Here is a 22,590-nt window from a genome sequence, read left to right as displayed (position 1 = left end):
AGCTGTAGAGTAATTATTTGAGCTTTGCAGATACCTTGGATTTCCAGAAAGACAAACAACTGGGTACTAGAGGAAATCAAGCCTGAACTCTCTCTGGAGGCCAATAAATAAATAAATAAATAAATAAATAAATAAATAAATAAATAAATAAATAAATAAATAAATAAATAAATAAATAATAAGTTGAAACTGAGGCTGTCTTACTTTGCGGGGATAACGAGAAGGCAAAATTCTCCAGAAAAGACGATAATGCTGGGGGAGGATGAAGACATCAGGAAAAGAGGAAGACCAAATACGAGATGGACTGACTTAGAAGTCACTTAATACACTAAGAACCGGTGTAGGCAAAACCAAAGTAAACTTTTAAAAAATGTGGTTTTTGCACCAACACAGTCTTTTACAAGTGTGGAAAACAGCAGGCAACGCCACACTTCTGTTAGTGTACTGTCTCTGCCATATGTACAATGGAAAGCCTATTATCAGCTGCTCCAAAATGCTCTTGATGTTACTCATTACTGGGTGCAAATGATCTGGTATATTTATTATATTTATTAATCATACTGTGGTGCTTCTGACATGAACAAAGGGAGACCCGAATATTTTTGTTTAGTTCTGCTGAATCTTCCCCTTTCACAGCGTGCCTATGAGATAGCAAGTTTCTGTTCTTTGAATCTCTGTGTGGCATCTAGAGAAATGTGAGTACTTTAAGGGGGGGGGGAATTAATGAAAGTGGCCAACCTTTAATGAAAGCTGTGTTTTGATAATGGTGGATGAATTAAGGAAGGATTGCTCATGTAATGCAGAGAGGTGTGCTTAAAAATGGCATCCACGCTATAATTTGCTAATTGCAAGAACGAGCCCCTTAACTTTTTTTTTAAATGAGTTTTCAGTCTGTGGGCTATATTAATAATACTCGAACTTTGCTGTCTTCCCCCATCTTTTTCAAAAGACTGAAGAAGGAGGGCTGCTTTTATTCCCATTTAAATTAAACCCTCTCATACTGTATAGTACCTCAGCCTTATTGGAACACTGCATCCATTTGCCAGGCTAATTGGCTTAAAACGATCTAATTTCTTGATCAGCACACAGCCGTACCCCCACCCTGGCATCAAAAGTCTGCAGGAATCCGAAACTGTTTTCCTGTTTCCATGGGTTACACGAAGGCTTTGATGTCCTCACTTACCAGCAGAGGGAGAAAATGCAAGGAAAGAGGAAAGCCATGAAATACAGGGCACCATCTGTTATACTCAGTCCTGAAAGAAAAACGATGCCATTTAGATGGTGTGTGTGTGTGTGTGTGTGTTTCCTAGGAGCCAAAATGCTAAGCGACCTTCCACTTCTTTCCCTCACACACTACTCTACCCCAAGTCCTCCCTTTGTCCTTTTCTCTCCTTCCTTTCGTCTTCTTTTTCTTTCTTTCTTTCTTTGATTCCCTTGTGCTTTTCCCCCAGTGCATACTAGATCTTTATAGGCAATATAAAAACTGGAAGGAAGACTTATGCAAAGGGTTTGCGCTAAAATGATGGCGCCAGAAATCACTTGGCTGACATTAATGAAAGTGTCTGTCTTTCGGAAAGGTCCACATTTTCTGGGTGCCATTTCTCAAGGTCTTATTTAAAGCAACAAATCTGAAGTTATGAACTCCTGGGGAGCCTGACAAATGATCCACTTTCCAATGGACCTTCAGCTCACTTGTACCGACCAAGTTCAAGCAATTTGGCTTCTTTAGCAGCTGAAACAGCCCTGAGAAAGGTTTGTTGTTGTTGTTGTTGTTGTTGTTGTTGTTGTGATTGAACTTCCCTCATATGGGAGATTTAGGGATGAAAGACGGCTTCATAGGATTCAACCATCTTGAGGAAAGCCACATTTTGATACGTCCTTAAAATCCGTCGCAAGAAAGAACTCGATTCACTTCAAGGATTCACACAAATCCTCACAAGTCATATCAGAGAGAGAGAGAAAGCATACGAGAACAACATGCAAATTCTAAAATCCACCCAGTTGGAGCAGAGAAGACTAAGGAACATACTTTCATGGTGGGGGGGGGATGCATATACTAGGAAAAAGGCATAAATAAATGTGCCCACGAGAGGGAAAAAATGCACAGAAATGGGGTATAAATTTCAATGGAAGAAAAGCAGGACCCGAATCTTGTGACCTGATATGAAAGAAGAGCCAGAAGAAATGGGAATTAGAGAAAGGAGAATAAATTGAGGTAGTGAGATTTTCACATGCGCAGCAGCACCTACATGCACGAGGCATGGCCTCACATCAGAACACAGTGCCCGTGCACACGTAGATGAATAACAGGGCGGTAACTAGGGTGGAGCAACTACGGCTCCGCCTCAGGGTACCAAAATGTAGAGGGCACTGAGATCTAGAAATGGCTCTTTGGGTGAGTGGTGGGAACATTCATTTAGAAGCATAATATTTCTCCTTATTGGGGGGAAGATACCATATTCTCATCTCCTTTTTCATAGGGGGCTTGTGCCCATGTCTCACAGGGAGAACAGGTGGGAGATGATTTTAAAATGGCTAGTTATGGATCAACATGATCCCAAAACCAGGGTGGGCGCACTAATTCTAGAGTGAAAGAGAGAAGGGTGGAAGATGTACTGCCCACTCTTTCCCCTTAAAGCCAAATCTCAGGTAGGGAAGCTGAGAAGAAGCCCTGCCAAGCGATCCTGAAAGTAAGACAGACATATTATTGTTACTTGGTTGTGCATTTCCAATCTCATTTTCTTCTTTGTTTTGTTTTATTCTCCTTCTCAGCTTGTTTCCACATTAGTTGCTTCTTAAAATATTTCATGTTTTGCCCCAGCATCAGAATAAGACTGCTCTGTGGCCTTATCATTAAAGGTAAAGGTTCCCGTTGACATTTAGTCCAGTGGTGTCCAACTCTACGGGGCGGTGCTCATCCCCGTCTCCAAGCTGTAGAGCCAGCGTTTGTCCAAGGACAGTTTCCATGGTCACATGGCCAGTGCGACTAGACACGGAATGCTGTTACCTTCCCACTGAGGTGGTACCTATTTATCTACTCGCATTTCCATGCTTTCAAACTGCTAGGTTGGCGGGAGCTGGGACAAGCGACGGGACCTCACTCCGTCGCGTGGATTCGATCTTACGACAGCTGGTCTTCTGACCTCGCAGCACAGAGGCTTCTGCAGTTTATCCTGCAACACCACCATGTCCCTTTCAGCCTTATTGTTACCCAGATGCATTTCAAGAAGGAAAGCAGTAGGTAATTAAGAGATTGATCTCCTGGAAACAATGCTTAATAACAGGTGCTCAAAATGTGAAAGTAATTCCACATTTTCAAACATTGTTCTCAAGTTAATTTGGTTTGAGCCATTTGTAAGCAGGTAATGATATCTAAAATCAATCCCTACCAGTCTCCACCAAAGGGTCTGATTCTATTTTCTCTTGTTATGAGGTAAAATGTGGAGTAATCCCAAGGATTTTAATGTTCTGTGACATATAAAACTATTAGAATTGAGATTTTTTTCCAAAGTTTTAAAGGGAAGAAAAGGTGGACCTGTCTAGGAATTAAATGGAAAGTATGCTTATGCCATAGAATGAAATAACTGTGGCTTTCATACCTTGAGCACATCATGAGAGGGCAAGACTCAAAGAAAAAAAAATACAATGATGTGGAGAAAAATGGAAGGTGACAGAAAAGGGGGGTAGTCTGGATGTAAGACGGATTGACTCACTAAAAGAAGCCATGGCTTTCGGTTTGCAAGACCTGAGCAGGATTGCTAGCGACAGACCTTTTGGAGGTCACTATTTCATGCCATCACTATAAGTCAGAAGCAACTTGGCAGCACATAATGGCAATGATGAAAGTAAACATTTCACACAACCTGTGTTTTCTGCCATCAAGCTGCATCCTAAGTATAGTGACCTTAAAATGACTTTCAAGATAAGTGGTCTATTTAAGGAGTGGCTTTACCAGTGCTACCTCCCCAGCAAATTTCCATGGCCAAGCAGGGAATCGATCCCAGGCCTTTCCCATATAACGACTTACTTTTTCTAGTTAGGTAGAGACAGATGTATTATGTGACTTTTGCAAGTAAATAAAGAATAACTTCATTCATTTCGTGGTACAGCTGTAGCTTTTTAGTTACTTGTATAGTTGCAGGGGAGTTACTTCAATGAATTTTGGAGGACTACTAACCCATGAAATGTTGGCTTATGCTCTCTTGTACATGCTGACAGCACAACAAGAGGGACAGGAGGGAGTTTTCCTATCACAGAATGCTATCTTATAGCATTTGCATGGTTAAGAAGTTGTTAAGAAGATAATAATTTAGTTGCATTTGAGAAGGTAAAAAGGTAAAGGTTCCCCTTGACTTTTAGTCCAGTCGTGTCCGACTCTAGGGAGCGGTGCTCATCTCCGTTTCCAACCCATAGAGCTAGCGTTTGTCCAAGGACAATCTTCCGTGGTCACGTGGCCAGTGTGACTAGACACTGAACGCCGTGACCTTCCCACTGTGGTGGTACCTATTTATCCACTCGTATTTTGCATTTTGCATGCTTTCGAACTGCTAGGTTCGACAAGCGATGGGACAAGCGATGGGAACTCACTCTGTCATGTGGATTCGATCTTATGACCGCAGGTCTTCTGACCTTGCAGCTCAGAGGCTTCTGCAATTTAACCCTCAACACCACCACATCTCTTGCTTTTGAGAAACTACTAAAATGTACTTTTCCAAGGTAGCCATATTTAAAATAGTTACTTTAAAAAGGCAACCAAGCCACCTAGAGTGGTCACAATGACCAGATAGCCGGGATAAATGAATAAATGAATGAATGAATGAATGAATGAATGAATGAATGAATGAATGAATGAATAAATAAATAAATAAATAAATAAATAAATAAATAAATAAATAACAGTTGAAGCTTGGGAACACAAACTACAACTTATTACTTTGTAAAAGTAACTTTCCCAGCTTGTATATCCTGAACAAACCAGAGCAGTGTCACATGGCAGGAGACACTGTTGTAGCTAAAGGGAATATGGATTATGGCTGTCTTGGAAAGAAGAGTGCCATTCTTCCACCCATTCCGGAAGTGTGAACTAAAATATTGTTGGCCAGTTCTAACATATTGTCCAACATTGTTGTTCTGCATCTTGATATACCACTGTTCTTTTTAAAGTATTATGTAGAGTTTTTTTCTTTAAAGGACATTGCAGATGCTGTTCAGATCTACCCATTTAGAAGCATTGTATTCTAGATTCTCGGAGACAAGATGTAGATTGATTTGCAGCTCCTCAGCCATCATATCAACCCGAAACAGCAGACCTGTTAACTGATGCTACGTATCCCCAGAGCCTGAAAGTAAAGAATTACAAGTAAAGTAGTGGACTGAAACTACTTACTTTTGTGGAGTAGGGTCAAAAATTTACATTTCAAAGTAATATACTGTAATGGGGTATAATTCTAGTTCCTTTATTGGTGTTTTAAAATGACATTTGCAAACTCTGTATATCCCCTTCCCAAAAAAACCCGAAATCCCTGTGGATGCCCACGCTGATCTGATAGACAGGACACTGGACACAGACCAGGGTGACATATGTTCAGAGCTCTGAAGCTCAACGGGTGACCTGAGTCTGTCATTCTCCATTAACTTCTACTTCATAGACTTGCTGTTGTCAGGACAGAATGGGGGAAAGGGATGTATTCTGCCCTGAGCTCTTTGGATGAAAGAGGGGATCAAAATGTAATTGGTTTGTAAAAGAATCTGATCCGTAGTTTTGGAAGGCTCTAGCTTCGAAGCCTCTACAACAACTTGGGTGTGTGTGTGTTTGTTTTTGCTATTCTATTCCCTCTTTAGATGTGGCTTTCGTTCTCTTCTGACCAAAGATTCCATTGCATTGAAATCAAAGGGAAGGAATTTATCATCACTAGCTCCATGATTGGATTTTAGAATTACTCTTCTGGTTGGTAAATCTCGGAAGACCCAAAGCATCTCCAGAGATGTCCACAGCCACAGTCCTGGTGCTCCTTCTCTCACCACATTTTGATGTCCAAATGCAGGTGTTTAAGGACAACTCACTGTGCAGGTTTCAACAGCGGGCACTGAAAGCCAACAGACCTAGCTGCCTTATGCAGTATCAGCCTATTGGCCATCTAACTCAATACTGGATGGCCAATAGTCTCATCCTGTTATCTGATTGGCATCAATGGCTCTACAGGGATGAAGGCAGGATTCTTTCTTAGACCTATCAGAGATCTTTGGTACAAGCTGGTGACATGTAATACCCCTGAGCTAACAGGTCTGGCCATGTTAAGCTTCAGAAATACGATGACCTGGTTTTTTCAGAGTATAGTATATGGTAGTTTTTCAAGGGTGGCCTGCTCTTTCTGTTCCAAGGACCAAAAGATTGAAGTCTAAATCAGTGAAATGTTTGTTGTAAACACACAGCAGAAACTCAAGTTGAGAAAGTTACTTTTACAAAGTAATAAGTTGTAGTTTCCATTCCACTGTTAGTTCATTGCTTTTTTTATTTATTTCTACCTGTGAAAAGAATACTTATTTAGCAGTTTCTCAAAAGGAATTAAATTATTATCTTCTTCACTACTTCCAGGGGATAATGTGGATCTGTGATGGATTTTACTTGGATTATCGTTGGCAGATCAACCAGGACCAATTCTATCATCAGGCATAGCGAGAGTAAGATTGGAGATGACTTCCAAGACCATGAATAGGTACTAAATTGTTGGCTATTTAACCAGCGGACTGTCATGCTGAAGCACACATTTGGAACTGCAATAGAAGGATTAGATCAGATGGAAAGGTCTTTAGTATTTCTAGATTCAGAGCGAAGACCAAAGTCCGGCTGAAATGCATGCCGGACGTCCTCCTGACCGATGATGCAGCTGTTGTCACCCATTTTGCTGAAGAGCTCCAACAACTCATGAATAATTTTAGTAAGGCCTGCCAAGATTTTGGATTAACAATCAGCTGAAGAAAACACAAATCATGGACCAGGGCATGGTCTCACCTCCCTCTATTATCATCTCTACACAAGAATCGGAGGTTGTTTGTGACTTTGTGTACTTGGCTCAGCGATCTCTGATACTCTCTCTCTAGATGTCGAGCTGGATAAACACATTGGCAAAGCGGCTACCATGTTCTCTAAACTCACATAGGGAGTATGGCTTCATGAGAAGTTGACGACATATACCAAGATCCAGGTCTATAGAGCCTGTGTCCTGAGCACACTCCTGTACTGCAGTGAATCCTGGACCCTTTGTGCACAGCAGGAGAGGAAGCTGAACACATTCCATATGCGTTGTCTCTGATACATTTTTGACATCACCTGACAGGACAACGTTCCAAATAGAGTAATCCTAGAATGAGCTGGAATTTTTAGCATGAATACATTACTGAAATAGTGATGTCTACGTTGGCTCCGGCATGTCATGAGAATAGCTGATGGTCGGATTCCAAAAGATCTCCTGTATGGAGAATTAGTGCAGGGAAAGCGACCCAGAGGGAGACCACAGCTGCAATACAAGAATATCTGCAAGTCGGATCTGAAGGCCTTAGGAATGAACCTCAACAGATGGGAAACCTTGACATCTGAGTGTTCAGCCTGGAGACAGATGGTGCATCATGGCCTCTCCCAACTTGAAGAGACCCTTGTCCAGCAGGCCAAGGCAAAGAGGCAGTCCTGAAAGCAGCAAAATCAGGGAGCTGGACAGGGGATAAATTGTATTTGTCTTCAGTGCGGAAGGGATTGTCACTCTCGAATCGGCCTCCTCAGCCACACTAGGCGCTGTTCCAAGACCTCTATTCAGAGCACATTACCATAGTATCTCGAGACTGAAGGATGCCTACTAACCAGTGGAGTGAGTAGTGTCAGTTTGGTTTCAGTTGTTTATTTTTAAAATCAGAATTTAGCAAAATTTGCAAAACTTAAAGCTAAACTAACAGGGTGGTTGGTTTTTTTCATTCTTGAGAACAGCCAAAGAACCAAATTCAGCTCATTTTAATGAGAACTTATCAAAATTTGCACAACTGGAATGTGTGACAGAGTTAAAACAGGCAGATATTCCCATTCCTAAAATCAACTCATGGTGCAGTGGTTAAACTGCAATACTGCAGTGAAGATTCTGCTCCCAACCCAAGTTAAATCTCAGGCTCAGGTAGCTGGCTCAAATTTGAGTCAACTTTCCATCTGAACGAGGTGGGTAAATTGGGTACCCAGCTCACTGGAGGGCGGGGGGCAATGTGTAGCCTACATAATTAATTTGTAGGCTTTAAGCACTATGGGAGGTACGTAAGCAGCCCACTTCACTTTTGCTTTTTTTAACACCCAGAAAATAGTGCTTTCGTGCCAAAATTAGCTAGACAGCCTGAAAGTACTATGCAGAATCAATTGATGGAGGGCAGGGTATTGTGAGGCGTTCTGCCTTGGGCTGCAAAACATCTGGATTCAAGGCTATTGTTGTTTATGTCTGTTCTGTGACATTTCACAGGGTAAAATTAGGCCGGTCCAGCTGCAGGGAGCTAACAATCTGAAATTGGACGTGGAGGAATTGAAAGCAACAGGAGGTGTGCAATTTACTTCCTCTATCCAGGCTTGGGGCTATAATCTGGTTCTTATTCTCAGATGAACTCTGCAGTAGCTTGATATTAAGAGAATGTCCTCCCCTTCAAAGCCTGGCAGCAGCTGCTTCATTTTGCCACTCAGTTAAAGCCTGTTTGCCAAAATATTTGGTACTTCAGGAGGCCACAGCTTGGTTGCCAACCCATCCGTTTTCAACACAGCTTTTTAAATAACTGTTTTAAATGGCCCTAATTTTTTTTAAACTGTTTTAGATTCCTTAGAGGTGAATTTAGTTATTCTAACCCTCCATGAGATCTGTTAATATGTGTGTTTAGTCGTTTAGTCGTGTCCGACTCTTCGTGACCCCATGGACCAGAGCACGCCAGGCCCTCCTGTCTTCTACTGCCTCCCGGAGTTGTGTCAGGTTCATGTTGGTTGCTTCGCAGACACTGTCCAGCCATCTCATCCTTGGTCGTCCCCTTCTCCTCCTGCCATCACACCTTCCTAACATCAAGGTTTTTTCCAAGGACTCTTTTCTTCTCATGAGATGGCCAAAGTACTGGAGCCTCAGCTTCAGGATCTGTCCTTCAAGTGAGCATTCAGGGTTGATTTCCTTTAGAACTGATAGGTTTGTTCTCCTTGCAGTCCAGGGGATTCTCAAGAGCCTCCTCCAGCACCACAATTCAAAGGCATCAATTCTTCGGCGGTCTGCTTTCTTTATGGTCCAGCTCTCACTTCCATACATCACGACAGGAAAAACCATAGCTTTGACTATTCGGACTTTTCTTGGCAAGGTGATGTCTCTGCTTTTTAAGATGCTGTCAAGATTTGTCATCGCTTTCCTCCCAAGAAGAAGGCGCCTTTTAATTTCAGGGCTGCTGTCTCCATCTGCAGTGATCATGGAGCCCAAGAAAGTAAAATCTGTCACTGCCTCCATATATTCCCCTTCTATTTCCCAGGAGGTGATGGGACCAGTGGCCATGATCTCAGTTTTTTTGATGTTGAGTTTCAGACCGTTTTTTGCACTCTCCTCTTTCACTCTCATTACAAGGTTCTTTAATTCCTCCTCACTTTCTGCCATCAGAGTGGTATCATCTGCATATCGGAGGTTGTTGATATTTCTTCCGGCAATCTTAATTCCAGCTTGGGATTCCTCCAGTCCAGCCTTCCGCATGATGTATTCTGCATACAAGTTAAATAAGCTGGGGGACAATATACAGCCTTGCCGTACTCCTTTCCCTATTTTGAACCACTCAGTTGTTCCATGACCAGTTCTAACTGTTGCTTCCTGTCCCACATATAGGTTTCTCAGGAGACAGATAAAGTGGTCAGGCACTCCCATTTCTTTAAGAACTTGCCATAGTTTGCTGTGGTCCACACAGTCAAAGGCTTTCGCATAGTCAATGAAGCAGAAGTAGATATTTTTCTGGAACTCTCTGGCTTTCTCCATAATCCAGCGCAAGTTAGCAATTTGGTCTCGAGTTCCTCTGCCTCTTCGGAATCCAGCTTGTACTTCTGGGAGTTCTCGGTCCACATACTGCTGAAGCCTGCCTTGTAGGATTTTGAGCATAACCTTGCTAGCGTGCGAAATGAGTGCAATTGTACGGTAGTTGGAGCATTCTTTGGCACTGCCTTTCTTTGGGATTGGGATGTAGACTGATCTTTTCCAGTCCTCTGGCCACTGTTGAGTTTTCCAAACTTGCTGGCATATTGAATGTAGCACCTTAACAGCATCATCTTTCAAGATTTTAAATAGTTCAACTGGAATGCCATCACCTCCACTGGCCTTGTTGTTAGCCAGGCTTTCTAAGGCCCACTTGACTTCGCTCTCCAGGATGTCTGGCTCAAGGTCAGCAACTACATTGTCTGGGTTGTCCGGGATATCCAAATCTTTCTGATATAATTCCTCTGTGTATTCTTGCCACCTCTTCTTGACGTCTTCTGCTTCTGTTAGGTCCCTCCCATTTTTGTCTTTTATCATGTTCATCTTTGCGCAAAATGTTCCTCTAATATGTCCAATTTTCCTGAACAGATCTCTGGTCTTTCCTTTTCTGTTATCTTCCTCTATTTCTTTGCATTGTTCATTTAAAAAGGCCCTCTTGTCTCTCCTTGCTATTCTTTGGAAGTCTGCATTCAAGTTTCTGTAACTTTCCCTATCTCCCTTGCATTTTGCTTCCCTTCTCCTCTCTGCTATTTCTAAGGCCTCGTTGGACAGCCACTTTGCTTTCTTGCATTTCCTTTTCTTTGGAATGGTTTTCGTTGCTGCCTCCTGGACAATGTTACGAGCCTCTATCCAAAGTTCTTCAGGCACTCTGTCCACCAAATCTAGTTCCTTAAATCTGTTCTTTACTTCCACTGTGTATTCATAAGGGATTTGGTTTAGATTATACCTGAGTGGCCCAGTGGTTTTTCCTACTCTCTTCAGTCTAAGCTTGAATTTTGCTATGAGAAGCTGATGATCAGAACCGCAGTCAGCTCCAGGTCTTGTTTTTGCTGACTGTATAGAGCTTCTCCATCTTTGGCTGCAGAGAATATAATCAATCTGATTTCGATATTGCCCATCTGGTGATTTCCATGTATAGAGTCGCCTCTTGTGTTGTTGGAAAAGAGTGTTTGTGATGACCAGCTTATTCTCTTGACAAAACTCTATTAGCCTTTGTCCTGCTTCGTTCTGAACTCCAAGGCCAAACTTCCCTGTTGTTCCTTTTATCTCTTGGCTCCCTACTTTAGCATTCCAGTCCCCTAGAATGAGAAGAACATCTTTCTTTGGTGTCAGTTCTAGAAGGTGTTGTAAATCTTCATAGAATTGTTCAATTTCAGTCTCCTCAGCAATGCTGGTTGGTGCATAAACTTGGATTATTGTGATGTTGAATGGTCTGCCTTGGATTCGTATTGACATCATTCTATCATTTTTGAGATTGTATCCCATTACAGCTTTTCCCACTCTTTTGTTGACTATGAAGGCTACTCCATTCCTTCTACGGGATTCTTGCCCACAATAGTAGATATGATAATCATCTGAGCTGAATTCGCCCATTCCTGTCCATTTTAGTTCACTGATGCCCAGGATGTCGATGTTTATTCTTGCCATCTCCTGTTTGACCACCTCCAGCTTCCCAACGTTCATAGATCTTACATTCCAGGTTCCTATGCAGTATTTTTCTTTGCAGCATTGGATTTTCCTTTCACTTCCAGGCACGTCCACAGCTGAGCATCCTTTCGGCTTTGGCCCAACCACTTCATTAGCACTGGAGCTACTTGTACTTGTCCTCCACTCTTCCTCAGTAGCATGTTGGACGCCTTCCGACCTGAGGGGCCCATCTTCCAGCGTCATATCTTTTAGCCTTTTGTTTCTGATCATGGGGCGTTCTTGGCAAAGATACTGGAGTGGCTTGCCATTTCCTACTCCAGGTGGATTGCGTTTAGTCGGAACTCTCCACTATGTCCTGTCCGTCTTGGGTGTCCCTGCACGGCATAGCCCATAGCTTCTCTGAGTTACTCAAGCCCCTTCGCCACGACAAGGCAGCAATCCATGAAGGAGTCTGTTAATATAGGATGAGATAAGAGACAGGAATATGTGCTGTATTGAGACAGATCTTGAATTACTCCTCCATGAACTGGCCTGATTTGCACCAGTTTGTAGGAGAACCAGCTCAAAGAGGAATAGCCAGATTCAGTTTTGAAGTGAAGCGAAATGAATTTACCCATCATTTTGTATTCAAAGCACAGATTGAATCGAAAAGGGTACAAATTGCTTCAACCTTTTTCTCTCTTTTTTGGGAAAAAAAGAGGGGATGTTAAAAGTTGATGGTACACACACCGTTGAAGGTAGCTGTCTGAACTTTGGCAGGTTTACTTGCCTCTTTAATGTCTACCATCTCTCCGTGTTTCATGCTTGTTATGTTATGTGCCATCAAGTTGGAACTGACTTATACTGACCCTAAAAGGGTTTTCGAGGTGCGCAGTGGTTTAGGCATCTGATTATAGAGCTAGAGGTTGGGAGTTCAATTCCCCACTGTGCCACCTTGACAGGGACTGGACTTAATGATCCACAGGGTTCCTTCCAGCTCTGCAGTTCTAAGATGATCCCAAGATGATATTTAAAGAGTGGTTTCACCAGTTCCACACCCACAGTAAGTTGCCATGGCTGAGTGAGGATTTGAACCCAGGCCTCCTAACTCCTAGTCCATGACATTATCCACTACACCATACTGGATATTCATGTTTCATGTATATCAGTACAAACATTTTATTTGTTTGATGGTTGTTGTAGGTTTTTTGGGCTGTCTGTCCGTGTTCTTGAGGTTCATCTTCCTAACGTTTCGCCAGTCTCTGTGGCCAGCATCAGAAAGTCTAAAACTCAACAAAGCCTGGCTCCCAGCACTGAAAAACACAGCCTGGAAAAGGTCAATGAACTCTTCCTAGCTACAAGGACCAGCGATCACTGCACACAAAAGACCAGCTAACGACATCCATCAATCACAGTGACAGATCATCTCTCCCCCTTATCATACCAATACACCCACAACAAAAAAACATGCTGATCACCATAATCACCCAATCTCCTGAAAAGGACATAAAGCTGATCCCACAGCTATAAATACTCAACTATCCCACAAAGCTGCACCAGAGCACAGACAGAGTTCTGTCCTCTGAAGATTCTGGAGTCACAGAGAGACTTGCGAAACATTAGGAAGAAAAACCTCAAGAACACAGCTAGGCAGCACGAAAAGCCTGCAACCAGCATTGGATCCCAACAGTGAAAGCCTTCGAGAATACATTTTATTTGTTTGTTTATCACAACAAGACTATTTATTTATAGGCCACCTTTCTTCCATCATGCAAAAGTTGTAGCTGCTTTGGCTTTCAAGCATAAGCCCATGGGAGGTTTATAAAATAAACCAGGTTGGATTTGGAATATAAATTGAATTACATGGAGCATAAAGTAAAAGGTAAAGGTTCCCCTTGACAATTTTTTGTCCAGTTGTGTTCAACTCTAGGGGGTGGTGCTCATCCCCGTTTCCAAGCCATAGAGCCAGCGTTTTGTCCGAAGACAATCTTCCATGGTCACATGGCCAGTGCGACTTAGACATGGAACGCTGTTACCTTCCCACCGAGGTGGTACCTATTAATCTACTCGCATTTGCATGCTTTCGAACCGCTAGGTTGGCGGGAGCTGGGACAAGCGACGGGAGCTCACTCCGTCGTGTGGATTTGATCTTACGACTGCTTGGTCTGCTGACCCTGCAGCACAGAGGCTTCTGTGGTTCAGCCCACAGCGCCACCACGTCCCACACGTGGAGCATAGATCGCTGTAGACCAAACTGGGATACAATCCAAAGCCTCCAGAACAGAGGGGGTGGGGAGGAAGCATCCCTTGTTGTTGTTGCTCTGGCTGTTGTTGTTTTCGTGTCGTCTTCTTCTTCAGTTCTTTAGTAACCTCAATATTGTTGTTCCCACAACAAGACTGGGAGGTAGGTTGCTAGGAGAGGGAATGACTGGCTTAAGTCACCATGAGGACTTAAACCTAGGCCTGTTGCAAAGTTTTGGAATTCTGTTTAAAAAACATGTAGTTGTGCAGCAAAAGGGCAGGAAATTAGAGAGCAGAATTAGCTTCAAGTGTCCTCACATGGAGACCACCCCTTAATGTCAAATCAGCTGGCACTTACAGCCTTAATACATCACTCTGAAACATTGGTAAGAGAAAGAATTAATGGTTTTATTTACTCACAGTTGAATAGCTCAAAGACAGCATAATGTAAAAGATGACTGTTTACAGGAACAGGCCTTCCAGAAGGCTCCTACAGATTAGATTCTAATTGCAATCTAACAGCACAAGTACATAACAACTGCATTAACTGCTAGCACACCAAAAAGAGAGGGAAAATACACTTAAGCATAGAGTTGTGGCTCTCTTCCAAATCAGAGGTAAGGGAGAAACAATTGATTACTGCCAGACTGATTGACAGCCACGCTAGCCCAGAGAGTTTCCTCCTAGACAAAACTTATAAAGCAGCATGCAAGGTTGAAATAACTCCAACAGGGCCTTCCACTTAACACTTGACTCAGTACAGCACACTGACTCCCTAGTACGTAGCCACTCTGAAACCAGTTCTCCCACTTTTCCTGCCCTCAAGGAAAATGGTGGCATGGACATAAACCTCACTCTGGGATTCCCTCCTATGGCCAAACGCTGGAGAGAGGAAGGTCTCAAAGCTGAAGCAGCTGCAACAGCAGCATATATTTTTCATGGGGAAGGAGACAACACAACCAGCTTTCTCCATCAATGATTTATAATGAAGGCTGAATGTGTCATAATAGCCTCCAAACAGCGGCTAAGAAATGTATGAGGAATGGGAGGGAGTGCTAGTCACAGAGGTCACCCTGCGAGAAAGATGGAAGCCATACAGGACAGAGGGCAACGGAAGAGCCCTTTTTGCTAAAATAACCCAAAGATAAGCGGCAGAGGGATGTCATTAATCGCAGCCTTTTAAGATAACTATTAATAGTCTCCTACACATTGCATCATGAAAAATGGATATGTTTTCTCTTTGTTTCACGCGATGGTGCGGGGAAGGGAGGTAACAGTAGGTGGCATCATTCCACACCGGCTTCGGCTCCTTTGCACTCTTCTTTTCAGAAATTGCCTTGTGCTGATTTTCAAAGCTGTTTGGGAACCTGCAGTGCTTGGCTCACGGCTAGATGTATGCAAGCATTGTTTTGTTTTGTCTTATTTCATCTTCCTCAAAGAGAAATGCCGATCTATTATACAGTATTGTGCTTTCGGCTTCCCCAAATGACAAGAGAATCTGGGATAGCGTTGCTAGAGTTGAGTTTCTTTGGGGTGAGAGGAGAACACAGAAGTATGGTCTTTTTTTCTAGTCTTTGCCTCAATCACATACATGAAACAAGCGGCATCTAGCTGGCCCACTTATAGGGTAGACCTAGAGATGGGTGCAAATTAAGTCACCCCCGTCCACCGCACAGGTGGAATGGGCAAATGTGCAGGGGTGGTGGGACTCACTTGGGACAAGGACAACTTAATTCGTGCCCATCACTAGGAAGAACCCTACACATAAATTTCCTAAGGAATTAATGTGTGGTCCCAGATGCCTTTGAAAAGCTCAGAGCTCTTTGCCTTTGTCCATGCAAGTGTCCAATCTATAGCTCTAAGGATTAAAAATGTAGTGATAGGGACTTACTGTATATCACATCTCACAGAGATGTACCATCCGCTTCTGGACATCTGTCTAGAATTCTTCCTCAGTTTCCATGGGGGGAGCCGTGCTAAGCCTGAAGAAGTGGAATTTTATCCATGAAAGCTTGCAATTGTCCAATAAAAGGTATCACATACTCCTACACTTGCGATAGGGAGAGGGCACATAGAACCCCAACCTCAACATCTTGACATGTCCAGTTCCCCTGTAAATCTCTGTAACAGTAATAATAAATGTATGCCAGGAAATCAATTCCAATTTATGCTGATCCTTTCCAAGGGTTTTCCAGTATAGCGTATTCAGAAGTGGTTGAGTAGTCCCTTCCTTGGGGGAGGCACTCTGGAACTGCGCAGCTTGCCCAAGGCCACAGAGGCTGGCTCTACTCCCAGGAGGTGCAATGGGGAATCAAATTCCCAATCTCTGGCTCCACAGCCAAATACCAAACTAAGGAACCTCCTCCACCAGTTCCTGTAGATCTCTGTAGCTTGGGCATAAAGGTCTGGGCGAACATGCAAAGTTCCTGAGGATCAGAAATCCTCATAAGGCAGAGTTTCTGGTCATGAGAAGGCTTGTCAGAAGGAACAGTCAACCAAAATCAACTGAAAACATGGATGTTTAGGCAGGCCTTCCCCTCCCTCAGTTAATTCCTAATTCTCTCCCCTTTCTTCTTTTTTATTATGATATTTTTTGCCACCTTGTAGAATTTTTTTCAGTTGTGTAAACCATTTATATATATATATTTGTTTTATATTTGTTTTGTAAGCCACCTAGAGTGGTCGTAATGACCAGATAGGCGGGGTATAAATAAATAAATAAATAAATAAATAAATAAATAAATAAATAACAACACAAGGACCAACAGGAACAGGACTTTGACCATCTGAAATGTCAAATGTATAAATATTTGATTAAAGGATCAATAAAGGATCTTTGTCAGTAAAAGATCTCAATAAAAGGTCCCTGTCTTTCTCTCACACACATATACAAAGCCCTATGGGTGTCATCTCCCACAGATCTGATATCTGTCTCTTTTGAATCAGAAATCCTTAGTGAGGAGACCAGTTGAAAGAAAGAAGCCATTCTGTTTTTGCCAACAATCAGCAGATTCTTGAATGGTTGGATTTCTTGACCAGGGGAAATTAGGTGACATGCTTTCCCTCACACTTTTTCTGCCCGCAGAGTTTGGAAGCCATTTGCACACATTGTTTCGTGCTGCCATTTTGACAAATACTTAAAAGCACACAAGTGTTAAGTGTAGACCCAACCTCTCTCTGCTCATTCAAGGCCCTGTTTTGTCCTTCTGCTTCATCCCATCTCCTTCATCTCACTTCTCTTTGGAATTTGGTTCTGAAAGCTTGAGGCTCACTGCCTTGAATTGGCTCAAATGAATTCCCTATGCTAGCTGTTGCTTACTTTTGTACATACTTAGTCAAAGGGTAGGGAGACCTCTGAAGGTCAAACTAGATGTTAAAGGGAATGTGCATTCTTTACGATTCACCCATTTTCCCTACCACAATGTCATTTCCACAAATGGATGTGCCTTGAGAATGATACTTGCAGATTAAGCCCATTTTTACCTGCCAAGTGGCCAATCACAGAACAAAACTAATGGGGATGTGAGGTAGGAAAGTGAGGAAAATCGTGGGCTCTGAGAAACAGTTTCCACTGTTTGTGTAAGCACCTTTTCTAAAAACATAATAAACACACCACAAGGCAGTCTCAGATGAGAACTGGGAATATCTGCCTGATTTGAAGCAGAGCACAACTATTGTGTACTTAAGGATACACACATCTCAGAAGTCTGCATGCATAGACAGACTACTCCTCTTTCAAACATCTACATCAAGCACATGGTGTCAAGGGTTTACTTTTCTTTTTTTAATAGACATCTAGTCCTTTCCCCTGCTTTTTTTTGGTCAAATGTTAAATGTCTGCACGTTCTCTTAAAAATAGAACATGTGGCTGGAACACATTCTGTACCAACCAAAGCATGATTTAGCAATGAATGAATGAATGAATGAATGAATGAATGAATGAATGAATGAATTCATATATTTTTCAATGGTATCTCCAGCCTCAGAATTCTGGAGCGCAATCTGGTCCATAGGCAGCCATGGACATGTGGGTTGAAGCAAGACCACCAGACATCAGACTGAAATCAAATTCCCCCCAAAATCACTACACCATACAGCATGGCATAGCAGCAAAGACAAAATAGAATTGATAACATGGGCAGTTAATGTAGACCTTGGGAATGTTTTATTTGTTTGTTTGTTTCTTTGTTATTTCATCTCTTGGAATCTGCCAGCCAGGATCAAGAAGAAGCCATCCATAGCCACGGTTGCTAGGCCAGCCTCTGATCCAAGAAAATGGATTGTTCTAATCCTCCAGCTTGCATGGCTTTGTTGAAGGCATTTGGGGGCTTGCAGTCTAAAAAAGGAACTTTACCAAACTTTGGGAAGGTATATAAGGAGCAACAACAAGAATATGGAATTGTAGAGCCAGAAACCTTCCGGGCCTGTAAGTAGATCCTCTAACTGGGAAGTGACCCTTGGCACATAGCCAACACCTGATCGAGACATGGCAGTCTAGTCGTTTCCTCCAGACGCAGGCACTTCAGGGCTTTGGAGAAACTCCTGTCACCAGGAAATCCTATTCGGCTTCCCCAATACATGGGAAAGAGTTGTTAGCCACAGAAATAAATGGTGTGAGAATCCTGTTAACAGAAAAGCTATGCATATGCTGTGGAACATTACAGAGGCTTTGAATAAGAATCAAGGTCTCTGTCTGAGTTGAATAAGAATTGAGGTCTCTATCTGAGTCTTCTTTCTGATTTCTTCACACATTTTCCTAGGCTGTAGCCCACTCTTGTTTTGTCAAAATGATGTTTTTTTTAATCTTTGAATTTTCACAATGTTCAAGAATAAGGAAAATGTTTATTCTGAAGATGTTCTCTCTCTCTCTCTCTCTCTCTCTCTGTGTGTGTGTGTGTGTGTGTGTGTGTTAAAAACCTTGAACCCATTTCTTACTTAAAGTGCCATGGATGCTTAATAAGCGCACAACATTATATGTGCATTTGTGTTTTAAAGGCACTGCAGTGAAATAACAAGTGCAATTAAGGAACAAATTTAAATAAATAAAAGCCTCGGCAGCAATTCATCATTCCATTCACAATTAAAAACTAATTATTTGACTAAATAATCATTATAATAGGGTCTCTTTGTTCCCCGAATCATGCCACCGAGGAGTTGCAGAGTTCATATTAAGAAGCGCCTCTCGTCCTTTTTTTAAAAACATGGAGATTAACATGACAATTTTAGCCACAGAAGCGCTTTTTTTTTAATGCTGCAGCATTTGTGCATAGATGAAAATAAGCATCTGCAGAGAAGAAACTGAAACAATGACATTAATGAAGCCATAGGAACCAGCCATCTTGCACACCACAGGGTAATCCCGTTTTTCACAGTCAGGGCTTGGAGGCACGTATGTGACACAATTAACAGAACAAAATAAGTTTCTCCTTGCTGAGGCATTTACTGCAAATTAAATCATTAATCTCATTTATAAAATGGCCACGTAAGGTTGAGCGCTGCCATTGGTGGATGGCCTGCCCTTCCTACCTGTGTATACTCAGCTCCTCATGATGGATTTACATGCTGAGCTCTGAATAGGAAAAGGTTACATGGAGGGCGTTCCTCTGGGATGAAAAGAAGAGTGTGAAAAATTAGTCTCAGTTTTATTCTATTTCTGTACATCCCATCTGCATTTTCCTGTACTGCCATCTTTATACCTTAAGTGTAACACAGCCTGTCCAACATTGTCTGCTAAGCAGGGTTATGTCTGGTTGGTTTTTGGATGGGGCACCATCATGGGTTGTAGCAATGGTTCCCAACCTTGGGAAACCCAGGTGTTCTTGGACTGCAGTTCCCAGAAACCCCAGCCAGGAATGCTGGTGGTGAAGGCTTCTGGGAACTGCAGTCCAAGAACACCTGTGCTACTGAAGATTTGAAACCATTGGGTTAAAGGGTAGGAAAGAATCTTACCTGACACACTGGAAAGCCACTGTTATGGAGAGTTCACCATTCAAACAGCAGGCATTGTGCCGGATGAATCAAGGGAAGCATGGACCTTGAAGTAGATTGTATGGATCAGTGCATTGATGTAGTATAAGGCAGTTTATATGTTCCTATGTTTTCCCACCTTTGTTTTATTCCCCCCGTACATATTTTTGCACAAATAAAATGCATGTTTTTCTATTATCATCATAGGCATCCTTCAGTCTCGAGAGGCTATGGTAACATGCTCTGAATCGAGGAGTGTCCTCTCCAGAGCATGAAGCCTGGGTAAGGTAGTATGGAGGATAGGCTGTTACCCAAGCAGCAGATCCCCCCTCTCCACATTGCTGAAATGGTCCAATGGAAAGGCAAGAGCCAATACAACTGGTTCCAGCAATGTCGCAGGAGTTGGCAGAACGACACATGCTGCCTTCGGGACTCCAGCTCCGGATTTTGCCTCGAGGTTAACTCCTGAAGCCTCTTCCATGAGTGGATATAGCCACAAGGCAGTGGAGGTTTGAAATCAGAGTTTTCCTTCTCCTAGATGGGCTGCCTTCCATGGCTGACGAGCCCCACCTAACCTAAGCTGTTGTAAACATGTAATATCCAATGTGTAGACATCAGTACTGAGGGGGTGGGAGCAGCTGATCTATCCCTTCTCATGCAAATATTAAAACATGCAATCATAGAATAATTGAGTTAGAAGGGATCTTTAAGGCCATTGAGTCCAACCCCCTATTCAATGCAGGAATACAAATCAAAGCAGATCTGACAGTTGTCCGATTTTCTTTCAAATGCCTCCGATGTTGCACTGCTCACCACCTCCCAAGGTCATTGGTTCCACTGTTGTGCTGCTTTAACAATTAAGACATTTTTTCCTAATATTCAACCAAAATCGGGCATCCTGTATCTTGAGCCCATTATTCAGCACCATGGGAACAGATCTTGTCCCTCTTCTCTATGACTGTTTTACAAGTATTTGAAAAATGCTGTCATACCTCTCCTCAAGTCTTCTTTTCTCAAGGCTAAACATGCTGAATTTATTTACCACTTGCTAAACCTGTAGTAGGTAAAACTGCAGTATTTCAGCCAATGGCTCTGGCAGCCAACGTGAGGTTGACTCAGCCTTTCATCCATCCGAGATGAGTAAAATGAGTGGCCAGCTTGCTGAAGGGGCAATGGGTAGGCTGTATAATTTTTTTAAAAATTGTAGACCACCACCCAGAGAATGCTCTAAGCACTATGGAGTGGTATATAAGCAGTACACTTTTTTTCTTTGTCTTTCTGGCAGTTGAGAGTATGTGCAAAGCTTTTCCTCCAGCAGGCTGATAGGCGCATTAGACATTTTATACTGAAATAAAGAGCATTGTATTTTCTACATCCTGGGACTACACTTTCCCCCTTTTGCCCCACCTAATACATCTATTTGCCTGTTCACCATCCTGTGCATTATTTAGCATTAGAACAATAGAAAGAAACCTCAGCAGCCAGTCATAAAAGCAAGGAGAAAAGAGTTAGTATAGGCAGCTGAACAGGAGCCAACAGAGATTGCCTGCTATCCAGAAAACAGGAGGGTTTTCACTTCTCAAAACAGACACTGGATTTTAAAATCATGAAAACTTTGTGGCATAGAGGGAAGTCTTCCATAGGCTCTTTTCTGGGCCACTGCTGCTCAAATAATAGTTCCAAGTAGAGATGGGCATGAACCAGTTTCTCCCAGTTTGTCCCAGAACATGTGCTGCTGATCCTCTTCCCTGCCTCCTCTAGCTCAATCACCAGTAGATCTTCAACTGATCTTCCAGTGAGGGCAACAGGCTGCCCCGCCCTCTCGGCTGATCTGCCACTCAGACAAAAGGGCGGGGCAGAGAAGGCTGTGCTCTTGCTCCTGACTGGGAGATTAGCCGAGGAGGTGGGAAAAGCAAGGAAGCTCGGCGTTAGTGAGTGGCTTGATTGGCTGAGGAGGTGGGGGAAGGGAGGTGCTGCTGCCTTTATGAACTGGGACAAACTGGTTTGTGCCCATTTCTAGTTCCAAGCCCTCTGTAACACCTTTTCCTTAAAATAAAAGATCTCAGGAGGTCCAGGCATGCATCTGCCATGTTATGTATGACAAGCTAAGAGTGCGATCAGATGGAAACCTAGCTTGCATTTTAGACTACTGGTGTCACAGTCTAGTGTGAGCAATTTTATGGAGATCAGGCAACCTGTGGATGATCACAAACCAAACCAATCCTGCTCCATCAAACAGTAGGGTGACTCATTTTTGGGGCAGAAGTGATTCCTGTATGCATGAAAGGGTCACTTTAAGGGAGATGATGTCTTTCTTGATTACCTTTTGATCAAACCCTAAGTCTTTTCTGTTCTATACATTTCTCCAGGAGGGTTGTTCTGTTGTAAGAGCAGGTAATGTTGCAGGAATAGTCTTAACTCTTTATCCATTAGGCTACACTGTCCCTCCATGTATATGAGTTAGTTTATTGGCAGCTCATGGCCCCTGTGGATTTCTCTCTTCCCAGCAATTCTGGCACGTGTTCTTCCTTTCTCGATTCATCACATCAAATTAATATTCTTTTCTTTGACTTTGATTGTGCTCAGGAAGCCTAAGCTATTAATGCTTTGCGAGCTCTCGCTGGAGTCTGTGAAATATTATATGACCTGCTTGATCACAACTTTAATTAGATGCAACTTCCCAGCTGTTCATGCACTCTGGGATGCTAAAACTGACACTGGCATTGCTTAACTTAAGGTAGGATGTTCC

The 22,590-nt window shown here is 42.7% G+C and overlaps 1 long non-coding RNA gene across 1 annotated transcript in view; it reads left to right on the top strand.

The window, feature by feature from the left end:
- The first annotated feature begins 327 nt into the window (after positions 1 to 327).
- LOC140706789 (uncharacterized) overlaps positions 328 to 22,590 on the top strand; it is a 41,641-nt gene continuing 19,378 nt past the window's right edge. The window contains exon 1 of the long non-coding RNA XR_012086655.2: positions 328 to 1,752. This is a non-coding gene — a long non-coding RNA (uncharacterized LOC140706789). The remainder of the gene's footprint in view (positions 1,753 to 22,590) is intronic.

This window comes from Pogona vitticeps, chromosome 1 (genome assembly GCF_051106095.1).
Source record: "Pogona vitticeps strain Pit_001003342236 chromosome 1, PviZW2.1, whole genome shotgun sequence".
Classification (NCBI taxonomy): domain Eukaryota; kingdom Metazoa; phylum Chordata; class Lepidosauria; order Squamata; family Agamidae; genus Pogona; species Pogona vitticeps.
This window is presented reverse-complemented; position numbering and strand designations above follow the sequence as displayed.